Genomic DNA, 10,453 nt, shown 5'->3' with positions numbered 1-10,453 from the left:
TACGTAATCCTTCTTGGAGTCGTTAGCTCTGGTCAGTCTTGATTTGTTTTTAATCTTTTGAATGATACTATTGAACATTTCTCTATTAAATCCGTCTTGATGGGCTATATCCTAAATCGTGTTTAATTATTTTTTCAGCTCTTCCTGGGATAGTTGGGTGCTCTGTATACCATAATGTGATAAGCTGCTTTTTTGCGAGCGTTAGGGTGGATAGAATCTTTTCTTATTGTATTGGAGATTTGTATGGGTTTCCTGTATATTTGATATGTCTGGTGATCATGTTGTCTAGTGATAGATATGTCTAAATAATTCATGGTGCAGTAATCAATCAATCAATCAATCAATCAATCAATCAATCAATCAATCAATCAATCAATCAATCAATCAATCAATCAATCAATCAATCAATACTGATCTACATTTGGGGCAGTCGCCCAGGTGGCAGATTCCCTATCTGTTGTTTTCCTAGCCTTTTCTTAAATGATTGCAAAGAAATTGGAAATTTATTGAACATCTCCCTTGGTAAGTTATTCCAATCCCTAACTCCCCTTCCTATAAACGAATATTTGCCCCAATTTGTCCTCTTGAATTCCAACTTTATCTTCATATTGTGATCTTTCCTATTTTTAAAGACACCATCCAAACTTATTCGTCTACTGATGTCCTCCCACGACATCTCTCCACTGACAATTCGGAACATACCACTTAGTCGAGCAGCTCGTCTCCTTTCTACCAAGTCTTCCCAGCCCAAACTTTGCAACATTTTCGTAACGCTACTCTTTTGTCGGAAATCGCCCAGAACAAATCGAGCTGCTTTTCTTTGAATTTTTTCCAGTTCATGAATCAAGTAATCCTGGTAAGGGTCCCATACACTGGAACCATACTCAAGTTGAGGTCACACCAGAGACAAATATGCTCTCTCCTTTACATCCTTACTACAACCCCTAAATACTCTCATATCTATGTGCAGAGACCTGTACCCTTTATTTACAATCATATTTATGTGATTACCCCAATGAAGATCTTTCCTTATATTAATACCTAGGTATTTACAATGATCCCCAAAGGGAACTTTCACCCCATCAACGCAGTAATTAAAACTGAGCGGATTTTTCCTATTTGTGAATCTCACAACCTGACTTTTATCCCCATTTATCATCATACCATTGCCTACTGTCCATCTCACAACATTATCGAGGTCGTTTTGCAGTTGCTCACAATCTTGTAACTTATTTACTATGTACAGAATAACATCATCTGCGAAAAGCTTATCTCTCTTTCTCTATTGCGAATTTTTTATGTGGGTCTATTTTATTAATTTGTTCTAAAATATTTGTCTCATTTGTGAATCTATTGTCTATAATAACAAAAATGTCATCTACAAATGTGCACTAGAAAAGATGTTCCCAATTTTGCTTATTTCTTGGTGTTCTAAATGATCAATGTAGATTTATGCTAGTATACCTGAAGCTGGAGATCCCATAAGAAGACCTTGTTGTTGTTATTTTGTTTGGCTAAAAATGTGTAATGCTTTTTCAGGAATGCTTGAATAAACTGCGACAATTTGTAAGTTGGGCTAGATTTATAACTTATGATAGGTCTCATCGGTACATTTTCTTTATAAATTTTCGGGAATGTTTTTGCGGTTTGTAGTTTATGGTTCATTGTAGTTAACTTCGCGATTTCTTGTTGGTTTAAAAGAAAGTGAGTATTCTTTAATAACATATTCAGATTTTTTGGATGTTACTGGTGGCGTCTTTACGTTTAATTTGAAAGGTTCTATCTAAAAACACTGTTTAGTTTTGGTTATGTAATAATTTGTGTCTATTATGACAGTAGTGTTTCCTTTATCTGCTTTTGTTACTATTAAATTATTTTGCTTTATTTTGTCTTTCAGTTTATTTATATGTGCGGTATTGACGGTAATTCCGTTATTATTATTATTATTATTATTATTATTATTATTATTATTATTATTATTAATAATCTTATCAATATATTGCGGAATTTTTTTCTTTATTTCGTATCGTACTTCGTCTCGTAACTCATGCGTGATTTTGCTCAGAGCGTTTTCAGTTTCCGTGATGATGGTCACGATGTTTTGAAAGGACGAAGTAATCCCCCAGTTGTGTTTGGGTTCTCTGCTCAATATATCGGCTTCTATTCCATTGAAAATCATGTTAGTTATGTTTTATAGGTGGGTGAAATATGTGTTTATCAGCTTTGTTAGGTTTGTGAGAGATGTTTTCATCGGGAGAATTGTCCTGTGTTCTTTGATCGCGTGATCGTCTAATTGCATTTCATTTCCTGTCTAATGCATTTTGTTTCTTAACTGCTATGTCTGCTATTTTTTCTTGGGTCGTTGTTAGAAAGTTATCCCAATAGCTACGTGGTAGATCTTGTGAGGCTCTTAAATGTGCTTCATAAAGTTGCTTGTTGAGGAAATATTTTTATCTGTACAGAAATTTTATTTTATCTTTTATCCAAATTTTAGTAGTTTTTCTCTGTGTATTGTGTGTCTGTGTGGTATTCCTATGTTTGTTGTTGTATTTCATGATAAATTTTGGAGTTAGTTCGTTCAATGGACATTCCTTCAAGAAAGTTATGCTTTTAATTACATTCGTTACTTTGATCTTTGAATTTTGGTATCTGTATGCATTTCGTTTTGTCTGGTTGGCTTCAATATTGTAATCCATCAGTTTCATGTCCGTATTGATACTTGGTATTCACAATCACAAAGAATGGGTACCGTCCACCTAATCAATACTTTATTATATCTTGTTACTATGCAGTACCGGTCTCGACCTTCACAGAGGTCATCCTCAGCTGGTCATGAGATCTAAAGCTAACTTAATTTATAATTTAAGAAACATTACTAAATCTAATGAAGAATGTCACATGATATGAGTGATAATATTAAAATATACAATATATAAAATATACAATGATATGATGTGTCTTCTATGACATGTATATGTTACATACAATTCTGGTGTACTATTCGTGAGTAATAGATAATAGATAATTTGGTGAAATACAAATTATACACTTGAGAAAATATTTATAACATTCTTGAGGTACACTTTGAAGTTTAGTTCATATTAGTGAATCGTTGCATACGTTCGTTGGTATGTTTGAACTAAGCATTCTGGAACATTCTAGAATATGGATGTGATAAAAACTAATAACATATAATATATTAAAATACGATAAAATGTTCACAGTACTCTTGCAGTTTGCTTTGGAGTTTCACTTCGGCTGCGTCAAAGAAACCTTTTTATTATTTGAAGTGAGCACAAATGTGCATAGTACAACAAAAGGAAAAATTTAAATATTATTTCTATTAATACTTAGTTTTTAGTGTTCACTTATGTTTTTTTTCGCTTTGTACACAGTTCGATGGGGGTAAAGATCACACGTTTTTTATCACACAGTTGGCATATGCAAGTCTTCATCGGATTGCGGTACATCTTGTTTTTGGAGTGGTTATGATGGAAGCCATGCACAGACAGTCTCGTTAGTACGCGTCTCATCTCGAAGAGATAGATAGAGAAGACAACGCAAGATGGAGAAGACATGCACATTTTTGCGTATGCAGACGACATAGTAGTAAACTCCAAAAATCTGCACAAACTACAGACTGCCATAGATACAATTGTAAATTGGTGCCAAAACAACAACTTTTACATTAACAATCTAAAAACGGAAATAATGGTCTTTAAAAATAGGGTAGGGTACCTCATGGAACAGAAATTACTATCTCGAACAGCAAACTCAAAATAGTGAACGATTACGATTTCAAATATTTAGGGGTCACGCTACAACCTAGCGGCAAATGCTTTACAAAACACATAGCAGAAAGAGCTGCGCAAGCTATCCTAGCAATAAATAATATCAAGCAATTATAAATCATTTATCATGGCAACAGCAATGAAATTATTCTAGGCAAACATTATTCCTATCCTGGGTATGATGCGCAAAGGTATCACCCAAATATCACTATAAAATTTGTCACGAATGGAACATAATAATTGCTTTTACACATATCAAGTGAAAAATCCCTGGCAAATTAAGAAATACCGTCGTTATTTGAGAAATATGAAAACATATTTAAGGCTTGTAGACAGGACTGGTTTATGTCGTACTACGCTGCTGGTGCCGTCTTTTGTTACTTTCTTCAGGCCCAGGGCTAGCCGTTGCCTACGCTATAATAGAAGGCCTGGACAAGCCGACACATTTCTGGGCGAACGATGTAGTTCAGGCAATGGCCGCTTGGATCGCGTTTATGTTCTATTGTTCTCATGTTCTGTCTATATCCTTATATTGAATATTCATGCAATAACGCGAAATAATACATTTTTATTATCATTATGTTCCGTGTGAATGAGATATATATATACAAAACAACTTAGAACACATTACACTTCATAGAGTTCTTTCATTTTGCTCTTGTTTATCACAAAGGAGTAAAGAATAGGGAAATAGGCCTAAATAGAAGTACTGACCCGATTTTTCCCTAATTCTATAATTTCAACACTTTTCTGCTCAGAGGCTTGCTCTTGAATTTGTTTAATAAATCACAGTCATTTGTCACTTTCTTTGCGTTATTATCAAGAACAGGCCTGAAAAATGTAAGTATAACGTATGTGACGTGTGCTTGATCACAGTCGCGGCACTGAAACGTCTTTTTTAAACTTTGGAGCGGTAAGGAATTTCAGCTTTCGGACAGGTTTACATTTTCCGAGATATCCTAACGCCCGCGTTGTAAATATTAATACATTTTTAATAAGAAGAATTTGCAACGGCACTTTGTTGGGGAGGCAGAATTCCCCTCACAGTACTTACACCGTAATCTGATATGACAAAGTGCAAGCTACATGTTCTGGAGTTATCATTAGGAGCCGGAAGAGATACTTTTCTGCTGCCCTGTCCAGAAATAGCAGGCCTCCATTTCTCCCGTAAACTCGGATCTTTAGAAAAAAGATGAAAATTTATATTTGTGTATATTTCTTCGCTGTGTCAGATGTGCAGTTAGGCACGCAAAATTAACCATCATAATAATGTTAATAATAAATAATGTTATTGGCTTTACTTCCCACTAACTACTTTTTCGGTTTTCGGAGACGCCGAAGTGCCGGAATTTTGTCCCGCAGGAGTTCTTTTTACGTGCCAGTAAATCTACCGGCAGGAGGCTGACGTATTTGAGCACATTCAAATACCACCGGATTGAGCCACGATCGAACCTGCCAAGTTGGGGTCGGAAGGCCAGCGCCTCAACCGTCTGACTCACTCAGCCCGGCAATAAACCATCTTAACCTACAGAATGGAAAGAGAAACTTGACGGTAATTGGCCCCAGGGGCTCTGAAATTTTGAACGTGTGTTGGCAACCACGGGGCCGTTAACTGAGTCCTGGCATTTCTTCCACTTAATTGTGCCAGGCTCCTGACTTTCATATATCCTATCCGACCTTCCTTGGTCAACTCTAGTTCTTTGCCGACTCCTACGCTATTAGGTTTCCGAGGGCTAGGGAGTCTTTTATTTTCACGCCCTTCGTGGCCCTTGTCTTCCTTTGGCCGATACTTTCATTTTGCGAAGTGTCGGACCCCTTCCAGTTTTTCTCTCTGATTAGTGTTATATAGAGGATGGTTGCCTAGTTGTACTTCCTCTTAAAACAATAATCACCACCACCACCTTGACGATAATTTGGAAGCACATAACTAAACAAATGTTACTGTAAATGCATCTCAGCAACCATCCATATATTGCAAATCATGAGACCAAATAAATTAAAAACGACAAAACTCTTCATATTTCACGTTAGATAAGGCCTTACCGTATAAAATAAAGTTTAATATATTATTTCTTCTTATAAAACATGTTGCAGTAACACACATCATCATAGAATTCACGCCAAACTATAGAACATAAACGCGGACCTAGCGGTGGAAAAGAGAAAAACTATTAACCCGCTTTAAATGCAAGAAATTGGCTTTCTGTCCAGGCCTTCTAGTATCTAGTAGGCTTTGGGCTAGCACCGTGGAATGGGAGGGCTATGTCTGTGGATTCTCATTATCTTTGTCCATTCGCTGCTGGTGCCGTCTTTTGTTACTTTATTCAGGTCCAGGGCTAGCATCGTGGAATGGGAGTGCTATGTCTGTAGATTCTCTTTATCTTTGGCCAGTACAAACAGCAAAATGGAGGTCAAAAGAAAAATAGCATGATCCCTGGACCAATAAATATTTTTATTTCTGTTCGAACGAACTCACTAGCCCACTGAATTTTTCTTATGTACATTGGCCATATCATTTTGTCGCCTATTAAATATTGCATATCGCGATACAATTCATGAAATGATGTCATTGACAAGTGAAGATGAAACGAAAGCAAAGAACTTCAGTGAACACAGATATCACACACGAAATTGTTCAAAGTGTAAGACAAAAACATACGTGTGTCACTGTGAGCGCAACACCAAATGTACTTGTAAAGTAGTAAAGTACGTATTAATATTCTCCAAAAAACATATATTTCTTAATTTGCCAGGGATTTTTCACTTGATATGTGTAAAAGTAATTATTATGTTCCATTTGTGACAAATTTTATAGTGATATTTAGGTGATACCAATGCGCACTATACCCCCTATCCTAACACATGGCATTGAAATTATATGGCCTGACCTCACCAGGAAAAACCTAGGTACCTTGGAAAGAGTTATAGCATGCTTCCTGAAAAGAGCTTTGGTTGTATCCAAAGAATTCTTTTTGGATCCCTATCGATGAAGGTCTTTCTGCGTTACTGTTAGTTCCATCTTTTTCCTTTTTTTTGCGCCCTTATTTTCCTCCTGTTTTTGATATGTATACCGTTGTGGATTTATTCCTTGTATAGATCACGAATCAAGGAATATTTATAGCGTATATTTTGAAAACATTTCTTACAACTTTTTTTTTTTCGTAGATAGCCTTGTTTTTTCCAGTAGATGGCAGTTGTAGTGAGTGCACAGCTTGCACACCTTCGGTGCACACTGCTCGGGGTAAATGGAAATGTTAGTGTTAGATCGGTGTCATGTTTTATGTGATGTATGGTTTGAATGGTTTAGGAATGTGAATAACTGAGTTGCGGACAAACTTTGTCGTGTCGAGGTTTTTAAAGAGTGGATATCAGGTACTGATTGATTTAATTCTGTCTGTTTAAATTTGAAGTATGAAAGAGGAAAGGTGGGTTTGCCCTACTATGAACGTCTGAATGACAAAGCCAATATCTTTGATTACGTTTCGACGTAAAATTAGGTTTCCGATTCGCGTCTCATTTGTTATTTCAAGTTTTGGTTATGTTCCATGTGATACAAAATTCGAGTGTTTTTATTTGAATTTAAAGAATGCCTGTTTTGACGAATTTTGTGTGAAGTAACTCAGAGGTTAACATTTCCACTTCTTTATGTGATGGACCACGTACGAATCAGCATACTCCGGATTTGTAATTGTGGCTGTGTTTTCTATATATACTGATTAGTAGCTAGCATAATATATACGAATTGCGTCTTATTTCGTTCATCTTTAGCAGTAGTTCCCTTTCCCTGTTTCGTCTTTATTGGTCTTTTTTTGGTCTCTTTTATTGAAATAGTTCATTCATTGCTATCTTCAGTGGTATTGGCAGTAACCTTCAACTATTAAATGTCAGTTGTGTATAGGAGAAGGAATTAAATACTACGGGAATAGATTTGTTTACTTGAAATATATAACTAAACAGTATGACAATGCATGTCCATTTTGATTGTAGCACTGTGGTTCCACCATCATTCTATTTATCAAGCCCAATTTCACAGAGCTGATGTATTTCGCCTGGGTGACAATGCATAGGACCTTGTTCCTTTTGCTAGGCTTCTATTCAGTATTTTGTAGGCTGTAAAATTCTGTGAAAGTAGAGAGGGTGCCTGAATTTTGTGAGTAGTTCTGAATATATGTTTACTTCCTGATTACCAATCAGCTGGTATTTTAAAATATTGTGAGGTTATAGAATTTGATGGAATAATTACAGTTATCGGTTGTGTCAAGGCTGTAGAAGGCTAGCTTAAATGTGTAGTTATTGCTCCTGCAGCTAAATGACACATTTAATGGAAATGCTACCGATCAAAAAGGAATTAAACGCAAAATTGATGCTGATAGTAATAATTTTACAAATAAATTATTTCACACATTGATAAAATAAGTTATTAGTGGCTACTTTTGGAGAATGCAAGAATGCCGTGAGAATGAATGCATGGTATTATGATAAAATCTATCTCCTATTATCATTACTTCCTTATCTTGCTTAGGGCCTATATCTCCAATCTTACAGGAAGATACACTTGCATTTCATTAAGGCCACAACTGCTACCATATCAGTCCTATCACTTTCCCAGCCTTACATTGCCAAAAACCATCGATGTGTTAGTGTAACGTAAACTGCTAGGAAAAAAAAAATATTCGCACACTTTTTAGTGATAGATTTTTGTACAGTGTTGAGCAGTAAGGAGGGAGCTCTCCCAGTTCCGGTTATACTGCCAACTGAATGGAAATGAAATCTGAATTGAATCAATAATATGATCAATCGATATGAGTTTTCCAAACCTTTATTATCTTAAGCCAACAACTGTGTCACACACACATATAACATTTCTCGATGCTAATCTTGTTCCTAGCATGAATTCTATAGTTTGGCTTTGCTGTGTAAACAACAGTACGAGTGCTTAAAGTGTATGCCAGATGTTGCACAGCGATTTATAAGCGGTTCTTAGTTTGTGTTTCAAAAGTTGCCAATATGAATCTCGAAGATAACCAAATCGACCGATTCAGCACTACGGTGTCCATCTATCACTAAAACGTGTGCGTACTATACTTGAACGTACTGAGAGAAGAAAAAAAAAAGAAAAAAGGAAAAAAAACCCATACCACATCGCTAAGCGGAGGTTATGTGACCTGTTCTGGCAGTGTAGCTTAGTTAGTAGAGGCTCTGTGTATGGGTAATATGGTATAAACTGCAGTAGTTCAAATTCACCCAGTATTCGCTACCTTCTTTTAATCGCTAACTAGAACAACTTGTAAGCACAGTCACTTTTTTGGAATACACTTACAATATTAATGGGGAACAGTTATTGTAATATCCTTATTTAGTTTTATTTCTGTGTGGCAATATGCACAATAGTATTTGGTCCATTAACACCTTAGGTAAGAAGGTAAGCATTGAGACCAGGTGCATTATTTATTTTTATTTTTGTGTCGCCTACTTGCACATAATTACGTATTATTTTATTTTTTTAATGCTCAAAACATGTTAGTTCCTTATTACATTAAGCAGATCATAAATGGCCTCATTGTTGACTCCTATATTTGAAGGCAATAGAAAGATAATTAGGATTGGTGTACTTTTGCAGAAGTATGTCGATTTATTGATGGGCTAACCAGTGAAATAATAGCTCAGCCTGTAAAATGAATGTATAGTGTCCGGTATTGTAGTTGAAAGTCAACCTTTTTGGTGTGTGTTTAACATTGTTGTTATGTTTGGCATTACCGTTCTAGCCATCGCATATAACCATGGAGGAGTTGATTAATTGACCCCTAATGGAGTAACATATCTCACCATATCGAGTTCGCTATTGCTGACAATATTTTTATAGCAGATGGAACATATATTGCACCTTGGGAAGAAGAGGGCAACGAGATAATTGCAATGCAAGATTTAAAAAGGTGTAGTAAATTCATTTTTTAATATAGGCTATATTTATATATTGTGTATATTTTAAATATATTTTTACATTCATACATTGCAATTTTCTCAGAGGTATCTTTTGCATTTGTGGCCCTCTTCTACCCAAGGTGCGATATTTTCATACAGAATCTGAACCACCCCGCAAGCTCGTCTGGTAACTCACATAAAGGCCTTCTGTTACGATTACTGCTTGAAGTCTCTGAGGAACGTAAGCACTGAGTGAGTTGGCCATATGGTTAGGGTTGTGTGGCTGTGAGCTTTCATTCGGGAGTTGATGGGCCAGAATCCCACCATCGGTGACCCTGAAGATGGTTTTCTGTGGTTTCCCATTTTCACAACGGTAAAATGCTGGGGCTGGGCTTTAAGGTCACGGCATCTTCCTTTCCAATCCTAGCTTCCTTTCCAACCTTGCTTCGCCAGAATCCTTTGATGTGTTAGTGTGACTTAAAACTACTACTAGCAAAGAAGAAAAAAAAAGAGGAACAGAAGTCATGAGATGAGCAGTGCGTTGCTTGCTCTCGGCAGTTTCTTTCCCAACATCAAGGGTTAAATCCCAAAGGTCATCCTGGAGTGGGGTCAGGCCCGTTCTCCCTCATAACAGGCTTTGTCTCAGCCCACACATTTTTGATTGGGCTAAAATCCAGGCTGCAAGGTGGCCAGTCTGCAAGATTGATTTTGTCATGTTCAGCGAACCATCTCTGGATCAT

General features: G+C 36.4%; 1 protein-coding gene across 1 annotated transcript in view; it reads left to right on the top strand.

Moving 5' to 3' along the window:
* Positions 1-6,996: 6,996 nt before the first annotated feature.
* The window catches only part of Usp20-33 (Ubiquitin specific protease 20/33), a 348,425-nt gene continuing 344,968 nt past the window's right edge, over positions 6,997-10,453 (top strand). Inside the window, exon 1 of the mRNA XM_067150436.2 lies at positions 6,997-7,163. The gene's annotated coding sequence lies outside the window, so the exon portion shown is untranslated. The remainder of the gene's footprint in view (positions 7,164-10,453) is intronic.

Source organism: Anabrus simplex, chromosome 6 (assembly GCF_040414725.1).
Source record: "Anabrus simplex isolate iqAnaSimp1 chromosome 6, ASM4041472v1, whole genome shotgun sequence".
Taxonomy (NCBI): Eukaryota; Metazoa; Arthropoda; class Insecta; order Orthoptera; family Tettigoniidae; genus Anabrus; species Anabrus simplex.
The sequence above is the reverse complement of the archived record's forward strand: the minus strand, read 5'-3'. Positions and strand labels throughout refer to the sequence as shown.